The following is a 27,320-nucleotide window of genomic DNA, read 5'->3' as shown; positions in this document are numbered from 1 at the left end:
CTGGGAACCCTTGACCTTGGACTAGGGATTGACTGATTTTCGGCAAAGCCGATATATCGAGGGCCGATATGCACTTTCTCCGATATATCGTAATCGGCCACTAAGGTGGCTGATATTACCGATATTTCAGAAAGTGCTTGTACCGGAGTGATGCCTGCAGCTGGAGGCATCACCCCGGTACCGGCGCCCATAGCCTACGGTCGGCTGTCTTGTAATGACAACTGATGCGGCTGAGAAGCCGCTCGGCTGTCATTACAAGGAGGGGGACGTCCCCCTCCCGCCACCTTCCGTGGCTTGCCCGGGTCTCTCCTAAAAAAATTTAAATGTACGAAAATATCGGCCCATATCGACTGATACCGATACACGATGACCAAAAAATCATTGCTGATCAGCAATGATTAATTACTTTGTGTGAAAAGCGTCTGCTGAACTGTGTGCTCCTGTGCTATGTGATTTTTTTAATAAAATATTGTTTCTTTTATCGCTGGAGGTGCCGCTTTTTCTTTGCTTTAACCTATGGACTTCGTGGGCTACGGACCCTAGCGAGCACCCAGCTGTGAAGAATACTGCAGTCCTTCATTGGAATTATTTACTACAGGCAGCCTCTGAGCGGTGTGCACCCCCTTCTCCTTCCAGTTGGGCTTATTGGATCGGCCATCCTTTGATTAGTTTCGAAATCTCCTGTTGGGACAAAAGGATTTGAGATGATGCTTTCGATCCTGGGGAAGAAGGCTCGATTTTCCGGCAAATTGCTTCTTCCAGAGTCTTGCCAAAGAAAGTGTTGCCTGAAAAGGGAATAGAGCATAGAGCATGCTTTGAGGCTGAATCTGCGAACCAATGCTTAAGCCACAGAGCCCGTCTAGCCATGACTGAATGAGCCATGATGCAGGAAGTGATTCTAATTAGGTCCACCGCTGCTTCCGCAATATATTCAGCGGATAGCTTAGGGCTTGAAGACTTGAAGATGACTCATCCCCCAAACGAGACCCAGATCCTGATTCTAAACTCGAGGATTAGACTTTATTTGCTTTGGCAATAGAGGTCAGAACCACCGCTGGCCTGCAGGCTGCCCCAGCTGTGGTGAAGACTTTTTTAAGCTCTGATTCAACCTTTTTTTGCCATAGAATTCCAAAAGGACACTGTCTCCTCCAGTGGCAAAGTAATGTGTTTAGCGAGGCGCTGTAACGATGCATCCACTTTCGGAGGAACATCAGAAGACTTCACGCCTGATTGAAGAAACGGATACAATTTGTTAACTTTGTTCTGTACCGTCGGCTTCTTGTCTGGCTTGGTCCACTCGTCCTCCATCAATTCCTTTATTTTCGACATGAAAGGGAACTTAGGAGCCAAAGAAGTATTATCCCAATCTTAAGAGAGAACTTCCAGAGTACTTGGCACATCTTCTTTCCACTCAATGACTTGTTTACCCCCAGATATGAAGTTCGCACCAAGAAAAAAACAAAAGAATAAGTCTCTAAGCCCTCTTGACCATATTCAGACTACCTCAGAGCCTGAACTGACAGCCCCAGGTTCTGAAAAACCTCACTGTTCTTTTTCAAGCAAGCAGGACCTTTTCTACCAGAAGGGCCTGGCAATAGAGTGCTTACCCCTGCTTCTACTGCCTTCTTAATATAAGACTGGATATTCTCATTGACGGCTTTACCGCTCTAGTGTAACGCTCCTGCGTTTCATGTATGGTGTGGATTTTCAGCTGCAGAAATATTCCACTTCAGTAGTCATGTAAGAGAGATGCTGAGATACCATTCCCAACCTCAATGACTCATCATGTGTGGAAGGTCTTAATTCAGCTAGTAAATACACACACTCAACAAGCTGGTTCCTAGAGTGACTTTATGTATGTAGTAACACAGTGATGAAGATTTAAGAGACAGGTTGAGTGGAGGTGGTAGGTGACAGACACTTGAAGGTAAGACAGTAGCAGATGGATGCAGGTAGGTTTAGCAATCATGTATGGTAGCAGATGACAGAGTAGCAGGTGGACACACAAGAGAGATCAACCCAGTGCAGGAATAAGTAGCAGTAGTCTTAAGAGCTAGCAATCTAGATATGCAGATGTGATAAATAGTCTTTACTATGCAGAGCTAGATAGTGTAAGCTTAGTATAAGTTTATAGAGGGTTCCCCTGCGGGGTACTTAGCACTAATAGCAATACAGCCGAAGGTTGGTTCAGGAGGAGCGGATGATCCGGAAGCGGGATACAGGGATCAGCGCAGCGAGGTTCCGTCAGCGAGGTATGCTTGCAAGCACGAAAGCTTCAAGCCAAGTTAGCATCCAGGTAAGGGTGTTTGAACGAACACATGTGAGCGAGAACCGGCGATTTAAATAGCCATCTAGTCCGGCGCTGAGTGATGACAGCTTCAGTCTTAAAGGTGTATGCGCACCTTTCCAAAAGAGAATGGTGGGGCGCATACACTTGTGAAAAGAGTAATTTAGGGTACCAAAGGTACCGGAACATTACATCTAGGAGGCTTCTTTAAAGCACAATTTACATTTAGATGGCATTTAGATGGTAAAGACAAGGCGCGACAAGCCCAGCATGTACTGGAGAACATATCCATAGGGAGGGAAGGATCTTGGCTGGTGGGCCCCTGTCGGTACTGCCTTGAGGATGGGCCTGCAGAGGCTGAGGATGGGCTGGGCTGAAAATGGTGCTATTTAGACTTTGCTTTTGTATGAAGAACCCGAGGAGACAGGGGGAACGATTATCGCTTAAAGAAGAAATTGTCCTCTTGCGGCTTCAGCGTGAAGGACCTCTCCCCTTGCATTAATGAGGACTCATAAACCCACAGGTATAAAAAGAGGGCAGCAGACCAACCGGGCATCCTCCACTTTTCAGTAGTCTTCAGTGCCTCCTGAGCAGGAACTGGCGAGCTCACCCTGTGCAGGAAGAGAAAGTAGAACACAAAAAAATAGATCCATTAGAAGGATAGTAGGAGACAAAATCCCAGCTCACTTACTAGTCTAAGGTAGCCATAAAGACAGAGTGATAAGCTGAGCTCCTGGAGACTGCCAGCAGGACAGCCAGACATCTGCAAGATAAAAATATCTAATACAGGCAGAGCAAACACAGCGCCCCCCAACAGTCTACTACCCCACAGCTTACAGCCAAAACCCCTGGGAGAGTAGAATGGTGGCCGCAGCATCCCCAACAGCGCCAGCGCTTTCAAAAATAGCATCTACCGCCATCCAGTCAGACTCAGCGGCTTCCAGAACAATTTGCGGCTGCACTGAAGCTGAAAGCTATGCTGAGCCAATGACGTCACCCCTCCCCCGCGCCGCCACTCCTCTCCTGCACATACTACAAGCTGCCATACACTCCACACTCCTCTCCTGCACAAACTTACCGCTGCCATACACTACGCACTCCTCTCCTGCACATATTACCCGCCGCCATTCACCCTGCACTCATTTCCTGCACATACTACTCGCCACCATCCACCCTGCACTCGTCTCCTACACATTCTACCCCCCACCATATACTTCAAACTCCTCTCCTGCACATACTGCCCACCGCTATACACCCTGCACACCTCTCCTGAGCAATTTACCCACCACCATACACTCCACACAACTCTCCTGCAAATACTAACCACAATCATTTACTATGTATTCCTCTCATGTACATACTAACTGCATTCATACCCTCCACACTCCTCTTCTGCATATTCTGGCCACCATTGCACCCTAATCACGCCTATTGTATACATACCTCTCCTATTGTATACATACTCAGACCAGCCCGTCTGGCACCAACAACCATGCCACGTTCAAAGCCACTTAACCACTTCCATACCGAGTCATGTAATATGACGTCGGCAAAGTGGTTGTAAGGATCCGGGCCGCCGTCATATGACGTCGCCCGGATCTCCCCTCTACTGCGCTCCCCCGGGGGCGCGCAGAGCGGCGATCGGGGGTGAGGCTCGTCCCTCGGACATAGCCCATCCCTGATCAAGGTAAACAGCCAATAGAAATTGGCTGTTTACCATGTGATCGGCTGTGTCAATCACAGCCGATCACATGAGCGGCTCCAGCACGAGCCGCTCGTTCTCTCTGCAATGCGCGCCCCCGGGGGCGCGCAGAGCAGCGATCGGGGACGAGGCTCGTCCCTTGGACAGAGTCGATCCCCGATCTAGGTAAAGAGCCAAATAAATTGGCTCTTTACCACGTGACCGGCTGTGTCCAATCACAGCCGGTCACAAATGTCAACAGAGAACACGGTAACTAGCTGTCACCGTGTTCTCCTCCTCACACACTGATCCTGTGTGAGGAGGAGATTGTGGTAACAGCTAGTTACCGATTACAGTGCACGCTAAACACACTGATTGCCCCCCCCCCAATAAAGAGCACCTGTCACTAGCCCATCAAAGTACCTGAGTACCTGTCACCAGCCCATCAGGCCATCAGGTACTCAGATGACAGGTACTCGGGTACTCTGATGACAGGTACTCTGATGACAGGTACTCAGGTACTCTGATGACAGGTACTCGGGTACTCTGATGACGGGTACTCGGGTACTCTGATGACGGGTACTCGGGTACTCTGATGACGGGTACTCGGGTACTCTGATGACAGGTACTCGGGTACTCTGATGACAGGTACTCGGGTACTCTGCTGACGGGTACGCAGGTACTCTGATGACGGGTACACAGGTACTCTGATGATGGGTACGCAGGTACTCTGATGACGGGTACTCGGATACTCTGATGACGGGTACTCGGGTACTCTGATGACGGGTACTCGGGTACTCTGATGACGGGTACTCGGGTACTCTGATGACGGGTACTCGGGTACTCAGATGACAGGTACTTGAGTACTCTGATGACGGGTACTCTGATGACAGGTACTCGGGTACTCTGATGACAGGTACTCGGGTACTTTGAGTACCTGTCAACGGAGTACCCGTCATCAGAGTACCTGAGTACCTGTCACCTACCCATCAGAGTACCCGAGTACCTTCCACCTGCTCATCAGAGTACCTGACGCCTGAAGTACCCGAGTACTTGCCGCCTGCTCATCAGTACCCATCACTACTCATCAGTACTCATCAGTACCTATCACGTATCAGTACTGATCATCAGTACCCATCAGTACAGTATCACCTATCAGTATCAGTACTACTCAGTACCTATCACCTGCCTGTCACCTGCCCATCAGAGTACCCGAGTACCTGCCCCCTGCTCATCAGTACCAGAGTACCTGTCACCTGCCCAACAAAGTACCCGAGTACCTGTCACCCTTCATACAGCCACCATGTCCAAGTCCAAAAAGGTTTATATACGTCCTCCGTTTAAACCTAAATACCGGTGTTATGGCAGCAGATAGCTGCCATAACCCTGGTATTTTTTTAAACGGTGGACGGTTGGCTTTCCGATAAGGGTGATCCCAGCGGCGGATTCGCCGTGGGATCACCCTTCCGGGATGGCGGAAGAGGCGCCCCCCCTCCCGCCGCGTTCCGGTCCTTTTCCCCGCTTACCGGACCCGCTGGCAGCGGGGGAAACGATCCGGTCCCAGATCCTCACAGACAGGATGTCGAGTGAGGGCAAGCTTGCCCTCACTTGACTCTATGGTCTTGGAGGACGGGAGCTACGGAAAATGTTGTTGCCTAGCAACCGGTTTAAAGGTCCTTTTTTTTTTTCATTTTATATAATAATTTTTATTTTTTTTTCTATCTTTTAGTGTACTTGTGAGATCTGAGGACTTTTTGACCCCAGATCTCACAAAAAAGAGGTCCTGTCGTGCCTATTTCTATTACGAGGAATGTTTACATTCCTTTTAATAGAAATAAAAATGATAATTTTTTTTTTTTTTTTGAACGGTGTAAAAATAAAAAATAATAAATAAAATAAATAGTAAAAAAAAAAAAAAATTAAAGCGCCCTGTCCCCGTGAGCTCGCGCGCAGAAGCGAACGCATACAGAAACCACGCCCACATATGTAAACGGTGTTCAAACCACACATGTGAGGTATCGCCGCGATCGTTAGAGCAAGGGGAATACTTTGAGCCCTAGACCTCCTCTGTAACTCAAAGATGGAAACCTGTAGAAATTTTTAAATTGTCGCCTATGGGGATTTTTAAGTACCAAAGTTTGTCGCCATTCCGTGAGCGTGCGCAATTTTGAAACATGACATGTTGGGTATCTATTTACTCGGCGTAACATTATCTTTCACATTATGGAAAAAAATTGGGCTAACTTTACTGGTTTATTATTTTTTAATTAAAAAAATTGAATTTTTTCCAAAAAAATTGCGTTTGGAAGACCACTGCGCAAATACGGTGTGATAAAAAATATTGCAATAATCTCCATTTTATTCTCTAGGGTCTCTGCTAAAAAAATATATATAATGTTTGGGGGTTCTAAGCAGTTTTCTAGCAAAACAACTGATTTTAGCTTGTAAACACCAAATGTCAAAAATAGGCCTAGGCAAGTGGCTAGAATGCATGATGATGCTCCTTGGATGTTAGGCCCCTCTATATGGCTAGGCTGTGAAAAAGTCTCACACATGTGGTATTGCCATACTCAGGAGGAGTGGCAGAATGTATTTTGGGGTGTCATTTTTGCTGTGTACATGCTATGTGTTAGGAATATCCTATAAATTAACAACTTTGTGTAAAAAAAACAGTTTTCATTTTTTTCCCACATTTTCCAAAAACCTGTGGAAAAAAATGATATGTTCAAACGACCCATAATGCCTCATAGAATATACGTTGGAGTGTTTGCTTTCCAAAATGGGGTCATTTTGTGGACTTTTCAATTGTATTGGTGCTCTAGGGCCTTGAAAAGTGTGATAGGTAGTAAGAAAGTTTTATGTGTATTTATGCTCCTAGAACGCCTGAAGGTGCTTCTTGGACGTGGAGTCTCTTTTTGTGGCCAGGCTGTGTAAAAGTCTCACACATGTGGTATCGCCATACTCAGAAGGAGTAGCAGAATGTATTTTTGGGTGTAATTTTTGCTGTGTACATGCTATGTGTTAGAAATAGCTTATAAATTGACAACTTTGTGGGAAAAAAAAAGAAAAGAAAATTTTTTCTTCATTTTCCCAAAAATTGTGGGAAAAAATTACAACTTCAAAAAACCCACCATGCCTCTTACTAAATACCTTGGACTGTCTACTTTACAAAAAGGGGTCATTTGGGCGGTATTTGTACTGTCCTGACATTTCAGGGCCTCAAGAAAGGAGATAGACAGTCAGTACATCTGGTGTGATCAATTTTCAGTAATTGGTACCATAGCTTCTAGACTCAATAACTTTCACACAGACTAAATAATATACACTAATTTGGGTTAATTTTACCAGAGACATGTAGCAGTATACATTTTGGCCCAAATGTATGAAGAAAAATAAATTTTTTGCAAAATTTTATAATTGAAACTAAAAAAAAGTGTTTTTTTTTTTTCAAAATTTTTGCTCTTTTTTTGCATATATCACGAAAAAAAAAAACCCCAGTTGTGATCAAATACCACCAAAAGAAAGCTCTATTTGTGTGAAAAAAATGATAACAATTTTGTTTGGTTACAGTGTAGCATGACTGAGCAATTGTCATTCAAAGTGTGAGAGTGCTGAAAGCTGAAAATTGGTCTGGGCAGGAAGGGTGTCTAACTGCTCTGTATGGAAGCGGTTAATTCCCCTTTCTTCCCTATTCTGATGCTTGGTTTGATCTTCAGCAAGTCGTCTTCACCACGTCTAGATGCCAAGATGCATTGAGTTGCTGCCAGGTGTTTGGCTAATTAACAAATTGTGTTACCAAGAAATTAAACAGGTGTAACTAATAAAGTGGCCAGTGAGTGTACATTTCAAGAATTTTAACAAACTGTATTGCAGAATCCTACCTTTTGTTATTCTGAAGAAATCCTATGTGTTTTCTGTGTCCATGCGGTAAGTAAATCTAATGGGAGTAGTTTCATAATTAAAAATCAGCTGCTGCACCTTCTGGGCGCTAAAGAGGAAAATTGCAGGGTCTGCATCCCTTTAGACGTGATTTCCTATTAGGTGTATTTAAAAAAAAATGACATTTTTGTTGCAGGGGATGCCAAAAATTTGACTTGTAGCCTAGGGCAGACTTCTCGGAAAATCAGTGAGCCAATCACATAAGCAGGAAATTATTTTTCTGGGGGGGGTTCTGTAAACCTGTGTACAGAACACCTCCAGGTAGCCAAATTGCATTGCATTTTACAGAAAATGACAGAACTGCAGTTTGAAAAGGAAGGATAATTTAAATACCATTCAATTACAACATGACTCGTGTCTCAATTGTATATACTCAGTTCCGGGACAAGGCCATCCAGCGCCCAGGGCAAAGATGTCAAACTGCGCACCCCCCCCCCCCCTCCCCTAGGGTTAGGTTCAGGGTGCCCCCCTCCCTACAATTAACTATTGTACCCAGGGCAGCCACCTATCTTGCCCGCCCCTTGTCCCAGCCCTATACTATATATATATACTATATATTTTTAATATTTTTTTTCCATTTTATTTCCCACGAAAGTGGAGTTACCCTTTGAAGAGGAAGCAGCATCACTGTAACAATTTTTCCCAAGTGGGTTTTAAAGGTTGGCACCTCTCTATTAATTAAAAATCACCTCTTTTAATTAAAAATCATACTCAGATTTTGCCTTCTGTTTATTGTTCCAGCATATCTTTAATCTTATTTAAAATCTTATCTTTAATCTTATTTAAAAGCTTTTTCACTAGCAAGAACTAGTACAGCATTTCTATTTTACTCTTGATTTGTGCTTGTGTTTGTCTGTTCAGTCAGTGTCATGTAGAGTGTAACATATTTCCAAACAAAATGTCCTGGAAGTGTATCTTTTATGATAAAACATATTTTAAATTAAATTCAAGCTGGCAGCAGAAAATTTGTATTAGATGCCATTACTGCCTCTGAATGTAATTTTAAGATTCAAAAACAATTACATCTACCCATCTTATTTTATGTTTACTTTGTTTTCTTAGGAAAGATGAGGCTTCCTTGTACAAGAATTGTTATTCTATTAAATTAGACAGTATACGTATATAGGCAATATTAGATACCTTTTTAACACATTTTTATGAGTTACAACTTTGCTGTCAGTAATAATGAGTCAGGTTTCAGCTTTCATTTTATTGAAAAATTAAACATGAATTCTGATTAGAGGGCAACATTTCTACCTTAGTTTAATGAATCAACCTCATAGTAGGCACATAACCCCTAGTGTCCTCATGCAAACCTTTATCACTCTTTTTCTAACCCATAGTATCTCATCTATCATCTTCCTCACTAATCCTCTTCTTTTCTCCTCTTAACTTTAGCAACTGGTTAGTCACATGTTCGAATCACTTTTTCTCCAAATCTCGGTTTATCATCAGTCATCCTGCTCACACATTTTGCTGGCAATATCAATCATTCTTTTCATCTATCCTAATACATCTTCTTCACTTTCCCCCCATTGCACATCTCATTCTCGTTCCTTCTCTTTACTTTCTACCTCACACATGCTCCTCATTGTTCCATTGACTTTCTGCTCCCTTTTCCTTACTTGCACCCATTATTTATACCATACTATTTATTGGTTTATTCTAGCTGCTCACATACTCTTCTCATTCATCCCCTAAAAAATATATTGTAACAAAATATGGTGTAGCGCTAGTATACTAGTTCTTTGAACTTAACAGTCCATATGAACAATAAACACAGATAATTGGAAGGATAGGTCCGTCAAAAGAAAGGAGGAAGGAAGTGCTCCCCAAATCTCATATCAAACTTTCACCATCCTGAAATCCAGTGTATGGAGACCACCACCAAGTAGAAGAAATGGGCCCTTACCGCAACGCAATGATCCCCACCACAGAGATCATTGACCGCTTGTAATGGAAATCAGATGGACCAAGTAGATGACAGTCCAGCTCACTAGGAAGATTTCAATGGCTCCACTCGATGTGAGTACATAAATAAAAAGAAGGGACAACTCCCATGGTGAAATACCGTCACACATTTATTTAGGCCAAAAAGTAGGTGGCAACTCACATTTAGATGGAGATATTACAGCATATATCTCGAGGGAGCAATCCTAGGACCTGGTTCCAAACCAAGAAGATGGCCGCCGCGTCCCCTCGTGTGTCTCAGCTCGGCGTGCCGCAGGCTCCTCCTACGCGTTTCGTCAGCCAATTGACGTCGTCAATTGGCTGACGAAACGCGTAGGAGGAGCCTGCGGCACGCCGAGCTGAGACACACGAGGGGACGCGGCGGCCATCTTCTTGGTTTGGAACCAGGTCCTAGGATTGCTCCCTCGAGATATATGCTGTAATATCTCCATCTAAATGTGAGTTGCCACCTACTTTTTGGCCTAAATAAATGTGTGACGGTATTTCACCATGGGAGTTGTCCCTTCTTTTTATTTATGCACTCACATCGAGTGGAGCCATTGAAATCTTCCTAGTGAGCTGGACTGTCATCTACTTGGTCCATCTGATTTCCATTACAAGCGGTCAATGATCTCTGTGGTGGGGATCATTGCGTTGCGGTAAGGGGCCATTTCTTCTACTTGGTGGTGGTCTCCATACACTGGATTTCAGGATGGTGAAAGTTTGATATGAGATTTGGGGAGCACTTCCTTCCTCCTTTCTTTTGACGGACCTATCCTTCCAATTATCTGTGTTTATTGTTCATATGGACTGTTAAGTTCAAAGAACTAGTATACTAGCGCTACACCATATTTTGTTACATGCTATTTGACCTTATACTCTAATATAGGATCAGGTGTTGGCAGCTGTATATGATACATATGGTCATTGTGACCTTTTTAGTATTTCATGTATTTTGTGTATTTACAGTTCCTTGTGATTTTTCACTTTGATTGTAAGCATATCCTATGCTGATCAGTTTTAGCGCAGCAATATCCCCAAAAATCCTAAAAAATATATAATTGTTAATACTTACAAATTAGCAGCATAGCATAGAGGTGATCAGCCTGTGGCAATGCTGAGGAGTTATGGAAGATCAGGTTGCTTTGATATTGGCCTTCAGCTCATCTGCATTGTTGGGTCTGTTGTGTCATCTTCCTCTTGACAGTAGCCTACAGGTTCTCTATGGGGTTTAGGTCAGGCGAGTTTGCTTGCCAATCATGCACAGTGATACCATGATCATTAAACCAGGTATTGGTACTTTCAGCAGTGTGGGCAGGTGCCAAGTCCTGTTGAAAAATTTAATTAGCATCTCCATAAAGCTGGTCAGCAGATGACATGGCTCCCTAAAATCCCTAAAAAAGACTGTGAAAACTTCACAATGGACCTCGGATTTTGTGCCTCTCCACTCTTCATCCAGACTCTGGGACCTTGATTTCCAAATAAAATGCAAAATGTTCCATAGTCAGTAATTATGACTGGGAGATTTGGGGAGCCATGTCATCTGCTGGTATTTGTTCACTGTGTTTTATCAAGTCCAAAGTCAACGCAGCCCTCTACCAGGAAATTCAAGAGTACTGTACTTCATCCTTCCCTCTGCTAACCAGCTTTATGGAGATGCTAATTTCATTTTCCAGCAGGACTTGGCACCTGACCACACTGCCCAAAAGTACCAACACCCAGGTTAATGATCATGGCATCACTGTGCTTGATTGGCCAGCAAACTCGCCTGACCTAAACCCCATAGAGAATCTGTTGAGTATTGTCAAGAGGAAGATGAGAGACACCAGTCCCAACAATGCAGACAAGCTGAAGGCCACTATCAAAGCAACCTGGGCTTCCATCACACCTCAGCAGTGCCACAGGCTTTTCTCCTCCATGCCACGCCGCATTGATGCAGTAATTCATGCAAAAGGAGCCTGGCCAAGTATTGAGTGCATACTATACTGTACAGTACATGGACATACTTTTCAGTAAGTCAACATTTCTGTATTAAAAATCCTTTTTTTTTTTGGTCTTCTTTAATATTCACATTTTCTGAGATACTGAAATGTGGGTTTTCACTAGCTGTAAGCCATATTCATCACAATAAAATAAATAAATGCTTGAAATATAGCAATATATGAGTTTTACACTTTGCATTGAATTACTGAAATAAATAAATAACTTTTTGATGATATTCTAATTTGCACCTGTATATTCACAGTGCTCATTAGCAAGAGAGTGAACACAAAAAAACCTGGTTTTAAAAATTATACTATACATAAACAGAGACATACATGCCCAAAAAACACTGAGTTACACATATTACACTGCAATACAAATAGTCATACTATTACAGACTGGGGTACTTATGGCACAAAGACAAGGGGGGGGGGGCAAATAATGTGCAAGGCATCCAGGTTTATGTCCCATCTTTGGAATTGGCCAGCACACTGGAAAAGTATTACAAGGACCCGAAATTCCCCAATCTGAACACAGGACTGAAAACAGCACACACACACTGACACTAACCTGCAAGCAATCAGATTGGTCATTTTGTTCTCTGCCAACTACCCTTCGCATTTACAGAGAATACAAGAGCATAGACACATGATGCAATCTCACACAGATTAGTTTAAAAATTTACATCCAAGCTTATACAGTATTGGTAACAAACAGATAGTACAACCATCTCTCTAGGAATTGTGAATTTATTTTTCTAATACTCAGGTCAACTTTTTTAAAGTTAATATTCAAAAAAATGCAGTGCAGTGCATAAAAATTGTATAGAAATAATCATTACAAAAAACCTGAAATGAAAATGATATACAGAGATAATAGTTATTTGCTATAAAATAAAAATCACCAATCATCTTTGGAGGTGGTATGCTGAGCGCAAGGAACATTTTTGCCTCTGAAGTGGCTATAGAATATATGGACCAGACAGTTTTTATGGCTGGGTCGAAGTTAGAATTTCTGGTACCAGCATATCATACTAGTTTCAGTTGCAACCTTTAATCAGTCCCTAGATGGTTTTATATGCCCAGGGTGTGTCATTTGGTATCTGCATGCAGTTCGTAGTACATAATATCAGGAGTAAGGATTACCCTATTTTACAAAGTTTACAAATGAATATAAATATGTCAATCTATAAATATAAATATAAGGTGCTTCAACAGTTGATAAAAAAGTGCATAAGCAATTATAAAGTGCATCAACAATAAGTGAATAAATATAAAGTGCATCAACAATAAGTGAATGAATCACGAATAAAGTCCCATACACCAACAGATTTTTAGTGCAGTCTCTAAAGGATTCTTCCACATATAATCAGATCTTCAATCCCTTCACCACATGGACACCCAATGTGTGAAAAGGCTTACCAGAAAACACCGACCCCTTAGTTATAGGGGGTCAGTAGAGGCAGAGTAATAATCAGAATCCAGAGTAGGTCTGAGCCCTCCTGTAGGATCCACCTTACAATCGCCTGTGTACAGATATGCTCCAGACTCCTTAGCCAGCCCCACGCTCCTCAGTGGTATAAAATAAAGGAATGGCCAATATGGTGAAGTACGCTCAAGCGCTTCCACATCCCAAAGCATCTCATCCGATCCCGGAAATAACATGGCAGTGTGATTGCACTCCTAGAGTCCCGACCGGTTTCAATAGCACGCAGGCCGTTGTTGTCAAGGGCCATAGGGTTGCAATCACACTATTGGACATCTTAATATGCAGTTCAACCCCCTCCTTCAGCCAATCGCCTCAAGCCAATATTACAGTGTACGCCCACCGGAAGCAGGGCATTGATAGACATCCTGCTCCCTCGCTTAGACCCGGAAGAAGGGCAGAGTTCTAAGGTGAATATCACTTCCGCCCTTACTCTGGTGTCCGAATCAATCAGGGACAGCAGACCAAGTGTCAGCAACGTTATTAGTCTCCGGATTAATGGGCAAGCATAACCGATGGTACCGGTGAAGTCTAATCAATTAGACCAACGGCTAAACTTATATTCGATAGTAATCAAAGACTATAATTATGTACTGGCAAAACTGTGGGCAATTGGTATCGGAGGAAATTACACAACCGTACATAATACATGAAATTAATCAATATTTATAACAGATATGGCAATCATGACATTTTATATACAAATACTGCTGAACCAATATATATATTAAATTACTCAAACCATGATTGATGTTAAATTAAATTAAAAACTGTCTATTAAAATTACATATTAAAATTATTAAATTAAACTATACACAATACATGACATAATAGCTTCAGAGGCGGGATATGGGTAATAGAATGAATTATATTGATATTATAATTAAAGGGCAAATATATATTCCAATCTGAGTACAATTAATAATAGTAATTAAAATTAATAATAATAATTAAAAAGTTATTAAAGGGTGATTTGTTCTGAACTTAGGTTCCAACCGAACTTTGGCTGAGGGTTCACACGAATGCCTGAACTTTTGCCTGCTCATCCCCATGTTCTGGAGGATCCGGACATCATATATTAACCACTTGCCTACAGTGCACTTTCATCCCCTTCCTGCCCAGACTGATTTTCAGCTTTCAGCGCTCTCACACTTTGAATGACAATTACTCAGTCATGCAACACTGTACCCATAAAAAAATTGTGTCCTTTTTTTCACACAAATAGAGCTTTCTTTTGATGGTATTTAATCACTACTGGGTTTTTTATTTTTTGTGCTATAAATAAAAAAAGACTGAAAATATTGTGAAAAAACGCATTTTTCTTTGTTTCTGTCATAAAATTTAGCAAATGAGTAATTTTTCTTCACAAATTTTGGCCAACATTTATACTGCTACTTATCTTTGGTAAAAATAACCCAAATAAGTGTATATTATTTGGTCTTTGTGAAAGTTATAGAGTCCACAAGTTATGGTGCTAATCATTGAAAATTGATCGCACTTGACCACACCTGATGTACTGAAGGCCTATCTCATTTCTTGAGACACTAAAAAGTCAGGAAAGTACTAATACCCCCCAAATGACCCCTTTTTGGAAAGTAGACATTCCAATGTATTTAATAAGGGGCATGGTGAGTTTTTTGAAGTTGTAATTTTTTCCCACAACTCTTTGCAAAATGAAGATTTTTTTTTTTTTTTACAAATTGACGTATTAACAGGTTATTTCTCTCACACAGCATATGTATACTTGCAACTACACCCCAAAACACATTCTACTACTCCTCCTGAGTATGGCGATACCACATGTGTGAGACTTTTTCACAGCCTGGCCACATACAGAGGCCTAACATCCAAGTAGCACCGTCCGGCATTCTAGAAGCACAAATTACACATATAATTTCCTGACAACCTATCGCACTTTTGAAGGCCCTGGAGCACCAGGACAATGGAAACCCCCATAAAATGACCCCATTTTGGAAAGCAAACAGCCCAACGTATAATTTTTGAGGCATAATGAGTCTTTTGAATATGTCATTTTTTTTCCACAAGTTTTTGGAAAATGTGGAAAGAAAATGAAAACACATTTTTTTTACACAAAGCTGTCAATTTATGCAATATTTCTAACACATAGCATGTACATAGCAAAAATTGCACCCCAAAATACATTCTGCTATTCCTCCTGAGTATGGCGATACCACATGTGTAACACTTTTTCACAGCCTGGCCACATACATAGGCCTAACATCCAAGTAGCACTTTTCACAAAGTTGTCCATTTATCCACTTTAAGACTGGGCCTATTTTTGACACTTGGTGTTTACAAGCTAAAATCATTTTTTTTGCTAGAAAACTACTTAGAACCCCCAAACATTATATATATTTTTTTTAGCAGAGACCCTAGAGAATAAAATGGAGATCGTTGCAATATTTTTTATCACACCATATTTGCGCAGCAGTCTTCCAAATGCAATCTTTTTGAAAAAAATTCACTTTTTTTAACTAAAAAATAAGAAAACAGTAAATTTAGCCCAATTTTTTTTCATAATGTGAAAGATAATGTTACGCCGAGTAATTAGATACCCAACATATCATGCTTCAAAATTGCGCATGCTCACAGAATGGCGCCAAACATTGGTACTTAAAAATCCCCATAGTCAACATTTTAAAAATTTCTGCAGGTTACCAGCTTAGAGTTACAGAGCAGGTCTAGGGCTTAAATTATTGCTCTCGCTCTAACGATCACGGAGATACCTCACATGTATGGTTTGAACACCGTTTACATATGTGGGTGGGACTTGCGTATGCGTTTGCTTCTGCGCGAGCTAACGGGGACAGGGCGCTTTCATTTTTTTTTTTTTCCTATTTATTTTATTTATTATTTTTTTATTTTTACACAGTTTAAAAAAAAAAATGTTTTGATCATTTTTATTCCTATTACAAGGAATGTAAACATCCCTTGTAATAGAAATAGGCATGACAGGTCCTCTTTATTGTGAGATCTGGGGTCAAAAACACACCTCACAACTACACTAAAAAAGAAAAAAAAAATTGTTGAAAAAGGAAAAAAAAAAAAAAAAATCGGCCCTTTAAACCGGTTGCTAGGCAACGTCTTTTGACGTAGCTCCGGTCCTCCAAGACCATAGATTCGAGTGAGGGCCATCTTGCCCTCACTCAACTTCCTGTCTCTGAGGATCCGGGGCCGGATAATTTTCCCCGCTGCCGGCGGGTCCGATAAGCTGGGAAAACGTCTGGGATGCGGCAGGAGGGGGGGCACCTCTTCCCCTGCACCGTAAGGGTAATTCCGCGGTAAATCCACCACTGGGACCACCCTTATCTGAAAGCCGACCGCCCGCCGTTTCAAAAAATACCGGGGTTATGGCAGCTATCTGCTGCCATAACCCCAGTATTTAGCTTTTAATGGCCGACGCATATAGTCGTTAGGCGGTCGGTAAGTGATTGCAAGTATATAGCAAACAGGTGACGATGACTGATGGGGTGACAGGTGACGATGACTGATGGGGTGACAGGTGACGATGATTGATGAGGTGACAGGTGACGATGATTGATGGGGTGACAAGTGACGATCACTGATGGGGTGACAAGTGACGATGATTGATAGGGTGACAGATGACAATGAGTGATGGGGTGACAGGTGACGGGCGATGGTCACTGATGGGTGACAGGTGACGGGCGATGGTGCACGGCGGTACTGATGGCAGTCTCTGGTGACCAGTGAACTTTAGGCTATGTCCACATGTGAGCGTAGCGATCGCGGGCAGAATCACTGCGATTCTGCCCGCAATCCAGAAATCATTGCAAATCGCGAGACGCCTGAGCGTTGCCTGTGATTTGCAATGGCCCCCCAAACGCTGTGCAATGTTGCTGCGATTTCCGCCTGCCGAATCGAGGTAACATCACGCAAACAACGCATGATGCCCCAAAGAAACTCTTGTACCTTTTTTGGGCGTCATGCGTTGTTTGCTCGATGTTACCGCGATTCGGCAGGTGGAAATCGTGGCATCGCACAGCATTTGGGGTGCTATTGCAAATCACGGGCAACGCACAGGCGTCCCGCAATTTGCAATGATTTTCGGTTCGCGGGCAGAATCGCGGTGATTCTGCCCGCGATCGCTACGCTCACATGTGAACGTACCTTATGGGTGTCAATTTCTGGGCACTGATGAGGTGACTGTTGGGTGACAGGTGCAATTGGGGGGGGGGGGGGCTGAGGACTGTGTAGGGAACTTTATTTATGTGCTTTTACATTTGACATGTGTACAGAGCAGTAACTCACTATTTCTAGCTCTTCTCTCCTCACACTGGAAACTGTATGAGGGGAGAAGAGCTAGTAACAGTCAGTTACTGCTCTTTGTTTACATTTTGTGATCGGCTGTGAATGGATTCACAGCCGATCACATAGTAAACAGTCACTGTCAGTGACTGTTTACTACTGCCGGTGACAGCTGTGTTCCTACAAAACACAGCGCCACCGACATGACCGCGCTGCGCGCTCCCGATCACGCATGCTCGGTCATCTTCCGGGCTGCTGTATTGTGATTGGCTGTGTCATTGGAACACAGCCGATCACGTGGGAAACAGCCATGCCCATTGGCTGTTTCCCCCCTGCCGGTGACCGGCTGTGTACCGGGGACACGCCGACACCGGCAGTGCACGGCGGCGCGCACGCGATCGCGCGCCTGCCCTGCATTCCTGGATCACGTCATATGACGTCCGCCCAGGATAATGGCCGCACCGTCCCGCCGTCATATGACGGTGGGCGGGCGGCAAGTGGTTAAAGCAGTATTTCTACTGCATCTATATATGGCAGCTTCCCTTTGATTCCTAAGGAAGCGGTGGATGCTCGCACCTGCCATGTCCCCAGGAACCGCTGATATCACATAAGCAGAGGTGACAATAGTCCCTGGCTATAATTAAGTCTGAATCGGTTCTGTGTAAGAGCGGAGCCTCCGGAAGAGTCCTTTGCCACTGGAATAAACGCAAGTAGTCTGTGTGCAAGTCAAAGGAATTCTCGTCTGTTTATTACATATCCAGAGATCTTATACAAAGAATACAGGATGCACAGTAAAAGGGGGGGGGTGTCTAGGGTAGGTTATGTGTGCAAATAAATGGTTAAACATGAAAGTTAAGCAATAATGATTTCAAGTTCTAAAAGAGGAACTAGGGGTACAATGTCTACAGGAAGCGCATGTGTATATTTAGATGTGTTAAATGTAAAATATGTGTGATATTATCTGTCTGAAACTGAGTTAAAACTAGTTTGTATACAAAATGGATGCAGTAATAGAACAGAATGTAAGAACATACAAAATGGAAGAACATATGTCAACGTCACGCCTCTTCAGACATGACTGCCCAAATATGTATAGAAGCAGTGTAGCAGTTTTCCTATACCCACTAAAAAAAAAAAGAAAAAAAGAAAAAACTTTTAAATATATAATTTAAATAAAGCTAAACTCAAATCTTATCCATATAGTGCAAAAATAGATCACCGTAAATCCCACCTAATATAAAGTGCATTTAACCAAGAAACATTTGTACATAAAAAAAGTGAATATCTTGCATTAAAAATTGTTCCACTGTTACATAACAGATATATAAAAAAGTTCAATAAAGTTTACTGTAGTGTATAAATGCCAATGCTCAATGTCCTTCCACCATTGTGAATCTTCACACAAAATTCCTCCAATAAAAAGATCAAAACTTCCCTAGTGTCCACTTCCCTAAAATCCACCACATGCTTTATAGGTGTCCACTCACCTTCTTAGGTGGACCCTGCAAACAAGGAGGCCTAATATACCCATAAAGGAGCCGTATGGCCAAAGATTTTTTGGCCATACTTCTCTTGTGGGTCAAAGGAGAGCAGTTAGTTCTGCACTCCTCTATCGTATGCTTTAAATCATATTCAACCCTTGCAGCATTGGCAGCGCTTCTCAGGTGTGTTGCACACCAAATGCTTTTAAACAGTTCAGAATATATTAGTGCATAGGTTCCATCACCACACCTCGTGAAATCCACTCCACCCTTGGATGTTACACTCACTAGATCTCCAATAACAGTACGCCTGTATCAATAATCTCTTTATCATGTGCAAGATCTTCCTCCACTCACAGATCTCCAATGACAGTAGGTCTGGGTCACTAAACACCTTAGCATGTGCAGGGTCTTCCTCTACTTACAGTGTCTCACAAGTCGTAAAGGAAACAGGCTCATAGTATAATCTCATCATAAAATGTATTTCCAGTACACAACCCCCCTTTAAAATCACACTTACAAACGTAGAGATAGAATAGGGTATATTGGCGCTGCCGTTTATGGTAATAAATATGTGGGAGAAAGATCTAGGTATAATTAAAATATATAATGGGCCAATAAATAATATAAATGCGAAAAAATGTTGGTCCTTATAAACACCAAATGTGTCCAACCTTAAGTTTCAAATGTGTCACAGATAATTATTGGTAAACACTTGACACTAATAAATATAAATAAATATAATAACTTAAAAAAACAGTGCAAACAATTCATATGATAACAAGTGAATATTGCAGAGATAAAAAATAAAGTGACTCGTGCAATAAATAATATAGCCACTAGGTGGCAGTGCCAGTGTTGAAATTAAATAATAAAAGGATATCCAAGTGATGTCTATCAATATCCAAGTGTGTAGGTGAAAAAGATTTGTGCTGAGTAGTATATATTAATCACTAGAGGTAATATTTTAGAAAACGACCCCAATTTACTGTGAATATGGATATCCAGGTGACAAAAATATATATTCTGGAGAAAATATGAAAATATAGATAACTATGGTGAATAGTGCCACATGAATAAAAAATCTCATAAAATTCCAAGGTGTAAATAATTAGTGAAATAAATATATAAATAAATATAGTATTATGCCAAAGGGTTAATATAGTCCGTAATAAACATCCGGTGATAGAAAGTCCACAAAATATGATCAATAAGTTGATCTTCCAGAAGGTGCAATAATAGTGAATATTAAGGTGCCAAAATAAATTTTCATATGGAAGGAGTGAGTCCCAGTGATGGATTCGGGATGTGGGTGCCAGGTGAGGACAATCCGTGCTCCCTCTCTATATAGCCCGCACTCACCAGAGAGCGGCACCCCTACAGGGGTAACCAGCGTTGAGTAAATGGGATAAAACCCTTGGTGGCTCTCGATAAGGTCCCTCCAATCCTCCTGGGTAAATCTCACTTCCTCCCTCTATGGTTAAAGCAAGCAATTGCTATATAGGGTATCGATAAGGCAGTTCTCCAAAGTGTTGAAGACGGTATCCAGGATGTATAGATAAAAAACACTAATATAGTGATGTACCGTTTAAAGATTCCATTTATTGTAAAAATTACAGGTAGTACTCACATTTAAAATCAAAGTGCAGCATCCGTAAGCGTGTAGGGACCGCAAACCCCTTGTATAGCGGTGTTTGCGGTGTTTCCGGGACGCCGTGCGTCCCGGAAACAAAACCTCAAAGCATTGATCACAGCATATACTGGTCACCGCTCCTAAGCGTCCTTTGATCGCAGTGATACCTGGGTAGAGTCACAAGCTGCTAACAGCCTGGAAAGCTGTGTGGTCACGCCCTAACGCGTTTCATCATCACCTCTTCATCAGGGGATGTGCCCACATGGTGTGGCTCCTTCTATTTATCTGGTGGCCATCCGAGCTATTAACCCCAAGTGTACACCTGCACTCAAAATGGTCATCACCGCAATCAGACCATTTCCTACTACGAGACCAAACACACATAATGGGCTCTAGAGTGGCCACATCAACCCTCCCCAATCAAAGTATATAATCACTAAATTTGCATAAAAATAATGGTGAGTCGGGATATAAGCCCAAGATGCTCATACCACCCACACCAGACACCACAGTCATCTAATCACTGGTTGTGGAGTTCAATGGCTTTACAACCTACACATTGATTCATACCGATTGGGCCATGTATGGTGGGTGAATTGTAGCAGATATAAATCTACCTTAAAAAACTCAACCACTGAGGATCCCATTCCAAATTTATTTTTGATATTCTGCAGTCTATACTCACACCGGTCTTGTCATATTATTTAAAGATTTCTAAATTATTCTTGTATTGGAGGCACTGTAATTTGATCAATTTAGCTTACTACATTAATCGTTCAGGCATTCCCTGCTATAAAATATATCATGATTGCTGATAGTTTTAAACTATGTAAACCCTAACAATGAATTCCTTTTACTTGCCCTGTTTTGGTATGTTAAATATACCATTAAAAGTGTTTTGTTATATTTATTAAATAGGTTAGAAAAAAAATACCTGTTGATACTGCCATAAATCCAGTGAGCTCTTAAATTTCTAACTAACAATGCTGTACTGAAATCTAAAAAACTTAAGAACACTTACCCTTTATGTTACACAGATGAGCAGGGGGGAGTGTTCTGTACTCCTAACGCACTTATTGTCCTACGGTGATAACACTAGTCACCCTAAGACAGCAAGTGTGTTATTGGCAGGATCAAATGTAAATAAAACAATAGCCTGCAAAAAGACGACTAATGCAGCAACCACATATAAGGACTGGTAAGCTGGAGTATATTAAATGTTTGTTATTAGGCTTAATTCCACTTTAAATATGTGAAAGTTTACTGTTAAATAAATATGTGCCTAAATGTGCATATTTACGATATGAACTTAAAAACATAGTCCACTTTAGGTCTCATGCACACTAGATGTTTTTTCTGCTCCTCCTAGGGGTATTTTGCATTTGTTTTCCTTCCTCTAAATGCCCCTGCATGTTAGCCTATGTGTTCATGAACACATAGGTATTTTGAGGCAGAAAAAAAAACCCACAGCCAGAAGCAGGAAAGTTTTGGCAGACAAAGTGCTTGACACACCTAAACACATGTAAACACGCCTAAACACCCCCAAGCGCCAGGCATGTTTAAAGTGTGGGTGTTAATTTAAATGGCCAGAATAAATTATTATTCTGGCCAATTAAATGAATTAATACCCAAGTGCTTGACGCACCTAAAAGCACCTAAATGCATTACACAAGTTTACAAGCGTCAAGTGTTTTTTCTGCCGAAACTCTACTGCCAAGAAGAAAGGAGTCTAGGGAGTTAGCAAAACGTCAAGTGTGCATGAATGGATAAAATGGCCCATGTGGACAAGGGGCCCCACTACTTCAGTATATTACAGTTCTATATGCCTTTTTGCCAATTTCAGTGTTTTGAATACTTTGTAGTGCAGTGGGGGGATCTGGGGTCTTTAAGACCCCAGATCTCTCCATAAAAAGTATCTGTCACTGCCTATTACTGTCACAAGGGATGTTTACATTCCTTGTGACAGCAATAAAAGTGATTAGATTTTTTTTTTTTTAAACAGTGTTAAAAATAAAAAATAAAATAAATAGTAAAAAATTTTTTTACAGCGCCCCTGTCACTGTGAGCTCGCACATGAAAGAAAACGTATACTTAAGTTGCGCCCACAAATGAAAACGGTGTTCAAATCTCACATGTGATGTATCACCGCGATCGTTACAGTGAGAGCAATAATTCCTAGAAAAATACCTCTTCTGTAACTCTAAACTGGTAATCGTTAAAAAATTTTATGGAGATTTTTAAGTACTGTAGTTTGTCGCCATTCCACAAGTCTGCGCAATTTTAAACCGCAACATGTTAGGTATCCATTTACTCGGCGTGACATCATCTTTCACAATATACAAATATTGAGCTACCTTTACTGTTTTTTTTTAATTCAATAAAATATATTTTTTCCAAAAAAATAGCACTTGAAAGACCGCTGCGCAAATACGGTGGGATAAAAATATATTGCTACGACTGCCATTTTATTCTCCAGAGTCTTTGCTAAATATATACATATTTATATATATATATATATATATATATATATATATATATATATATATATATATATATATGAATATATCATTTTTGGGGGTTCTAGGTAATTTTCTAGCTAAAAATACTGATTTAAAATTGTAAACAAAATGTTAAAAATGGGCTTGGTCCTTAAGTGGTTAAGCTAATTCTACACATTGGGTTAAATGAGACATCAATGAGAGTAGAATAGAACAATGTACTTTTACTAATCCTTTTGTAATTATTGTCCACTGCTTTGATGAGCAAAGCAAAGTTGAAATCTGAAATACAAAAAAAAAATAACTACCTGCTCCATAGCAGGCACTTTTTGGTGCCGTTACCTATTAATATTTGGGTGACTATAGAGGAGCACCCAATATTCACAACACCTCACTTGATTTATTATAACAGCTTATTGAATATAAAAGAATAAAGGCAGACTGAACGTGTTTCAGAAGAATTGCCCCCCCCCCCTTTTTCCAAGTGTTCCCTGTGGTAACAGCCCCATTGTCATTATACAGTTGGGGTACAATCCATTAGAAGAAATTTGCTCTATACCTTTCACATAGGCAGCCTCCAGCAACACCAGCCCATCATTGTCTTGCACCCAAACATTATTACTTACCAGTAGGACTTCAGACGACTGCACTGATCCATGCTGCGAGCCTGCGACTACATAGAAATATAGAGCACGCAGACACTCCTCGTTGGCCTCCCCTAATGCAGTGCTTGGTGTCTGAATGACAAATCACCAAGCCATAGCACTGTCAATTTGGGTCAGGAGTACATGTCTAACAGTATGCATATACAGTATACATTTCAGAAAAAAATTGTGTTTGCATTGGGGTCTGCAACATTGATCAGCGTGACAGATGTGAGAGTTAATAGTACATTTTTGCACTAGAATACCTGCTATCAAGCCAAGGGTTTAGTTTGTGATTTGCTGATGACAGGTGTACTTAAACTTATCTAAAAGCTTTTGACTGGCTTTATTTCCTCTTAAGATACACATAATTATTTGTTACCTGCATATATTCCATGCTGTCTGCACTTACAGGTTTTAATAGTAGAGGAACCGCTTGCATTTGAAAAGAAGGGACACTTAATATATAATTTGGAGAATCAAAAACCATGAAGTATGAAAACAAAGCATGTTTATCACTCAGATATTTTCTACATACCAAATGTATAATGCATATAAAGTTTGGTTTATTGTTTTATGACCTGTATTTGTCTGCTAAGTGCTTTTCAGTGACTGGGGTTTTAAACATCGAGTGACTAGCATATAACACAGCAGGCGGCCATAAGTAAAAGCAGCCGATCAGCCATAATGGTTCTGAATCCTAAGAGGTTGTCCTGTCTGATGTGGGCAATTTTATCCATTAGCACATTCTTAGATACAAACAAAATGTTTATCTGACTGCAAGACATTTTTTTTTTACTGCCCACATAGCTTTATGATTCACTCTTCCCTTTAACACATTCAGCATGCTAAAATCCTCAGTTCACATGGCCAACCATAAACAAATTGTGACTTGTTTAATTAGGAGTGACTCAGTGGTCAATTTGCCTAACCACAGAAAGGACATGTTTTGCAGAATGTATTAAATATAGCATGTTCATATATGTTAAAGGTTATAAAAGCAGAAAAAAATGAAATCTATGACTTGCCTACAGATTATAAATTATCATAATTTGTTTAGAGCGCAGGAAGTGACATATAAACCAGAACTCCAGAATCCAGCCAACTTTGAAGTTCTAGCTCCCTGTTCCCATTCACATCAAATACGCTATAACAGTTTTTTTAATTTGTGTCTTATTTTTTCAGTAATCATGCGTTTCTGCCTCAATACATTATTGTTTGCTGCATACCATTACACTGTGGCTGGGTGCCGGGGCGAGGATCAATGGACGTTCTGTACATCACATCACACATCTTTACCTGCAATAATTCCCAAACAATGGGGAATGTGGTGACACTGTGAATGTGTATGTAGGGGATGACCAGAGAATGTTCTGTGCTTAATAACCACGTAGCCATATTGCTGCCAGTCAATGCCTGGGGCCCACTGAAGAAAGCATGATCTATGCATGACACAACGCCCTTTTTTATTTACTTTGTAGCGGAATGGACACAGAGTGTGGTTTGTGTTGAAAGAGTGAGGGAGCAGTGCCCCTCAGGAGATGTGTAGGGGTTTGTTATTGTTAAATACCTGCATTCCATTGTTCTATTGTTCCTGTCTGGCTAGAGTAAGGTTATTATGGAATGTTCAGCTTTGTGTGTGGGATGGCTTGAAGAGGGAGAGGTTTTCCTAGATTGTAGATCCCTTGTGTTTGTGTTTTCAATAAACAAACTCAGTCTAGTTTGACTACCAGAACTGTGTGTCGTCCGGTTACTGGGGGGGTTTTGCCTTGGATGCTTTAGTACTTCCTCAGCTTCAAGGATGATACAGCGGAGATACCTAGACTGGGTATTGGAGCTCCGTTACACACCTCAAGACCAAAAACTTTCACCCCATTCCTGCACAGTCCATTTTTTCAGATTTTATGGGCTGTCACACTTTAACTGATTACTCAGTCATGTAACATTGTACTCAAATTACCCAAATTAATTTTATATCATTGTTTTAGACACATGGGGCTTTCTTTTGATGCCACTTTATCACCACTGGGTTTTTTATTTTTTTGCTATAAAATTAAAAAAAGACTAAAATATTTGGGAAAAAAATTCTTTGTTTCTGTAATACAATTTTTCAATGCATTCTGCTACATTTCTTTGGTAAAATTACCCAAATCAGTATATATTATTTAGTCTGTGTGAAAGAGTCTACAATCTGTGGTATTCTGTATATATTTTAAAATTATTCAATCCTGATGTACTGGCACTGGCTGGCTATCTAATTTCTTTAGGCCCTAAAATGCCAGGACAGTACAAATACCCCCCCCCCCCCAAATGATTCATTTTTGAAAATCAGTAAGCAGAGTTACACCCAAAAAACACTTTCTGCTACTCCTCTCGAGTATGTTGATACTACTTACATGAGACTTTTTCACAGCCTAAAATGTGCAAAAATAAAAATATCAGCGCAAACTATTAAATACTACTAATACTGAGGAAGTCTAGCGTCTTGTGACCAATGACATAACGCGTATAGGGGGAGGAGACTTCCCAAGCAACCAGGAAGCCGGCAGCCAGCTCTGATCTTTACTGAGACAAGCGTTTTACTTGCACTATTTAGTGCCGTACCATGTGAGTTTTTTATTCAGCTAAATCCCAATAAATTGTGTTTAAACGGAGAGCATTCAATTCTGTTGCTTCTTTGTCTTTCCTTCATGTTAAAACAAACCTATGATGGGGGTGCTGCTTATATGAATGGTTCATCTCAGCCATTAAGCTATGTTGATCTCACGGGCTTGAAAAGGAAAGATCTTTTACCCCTGCTTGTTTGACCTAGTGATAAAACACAGGTCTTATTTCCAGGTGAGAGGCCAATTGTTTTGGTGGTGGTGATGGAAGCAGACACCTCTCTCAAGCACCTATCAAACACCTACTCATACGTTAATTGCACAATTTATATGGACTGTTTATTAATTCTATTTTATGTATATGTATTTATTGTGTTTGCGATTGGCACCATGTCACTTTAATATTGTATTTTAAGCACCTAAGTTGTGAGGATTGCACGTAATATGCACCTTTGACACAGAGTCACGTTTATATACTTTTTGTGGCTGGTTTCAATTGATCTAATTCAATTAGCGCTGTACCGTTTTGTTTTAAAAAAAATTCACAGCCTAGCCACATAGAAGGGCCCAAGATCCAAGGAGCACCGGGGATAAATTACACATCTAATTTCCTGACAACCTATCACATTTTTGGAGACCCTGGTGAATCAGGACAGTGGAAACACCCACAAAATTACCACATTTTGGAAAACCCCAAGAGGCACAGTGAGTCTTATGAAGACTTCATTTTTTTTGCCACACATTTTTGGATAATACAGAATGAAAATGAAAATGTATCTCTTAACACAAAGTTGTCAATTAATACAATATTTCTAACACACAGCTTAGGCATACTTTGAATACACCCCA

The sequence above is a fragment of the Pelophylax lessonae genome, assembly GCF_965119305.1.
Source record: "Pelophylax lessonae genome assembly, chromosome: 5".
NCBI classification, from domain to species: Eukaryota; Metazoa; Chordata; class Amphibia; order Anura; family Ranidae; genus Pelophylax; species Pelophylax lessonae.
Note: the sequence above shows the minus strand (reverse complement) of the source record.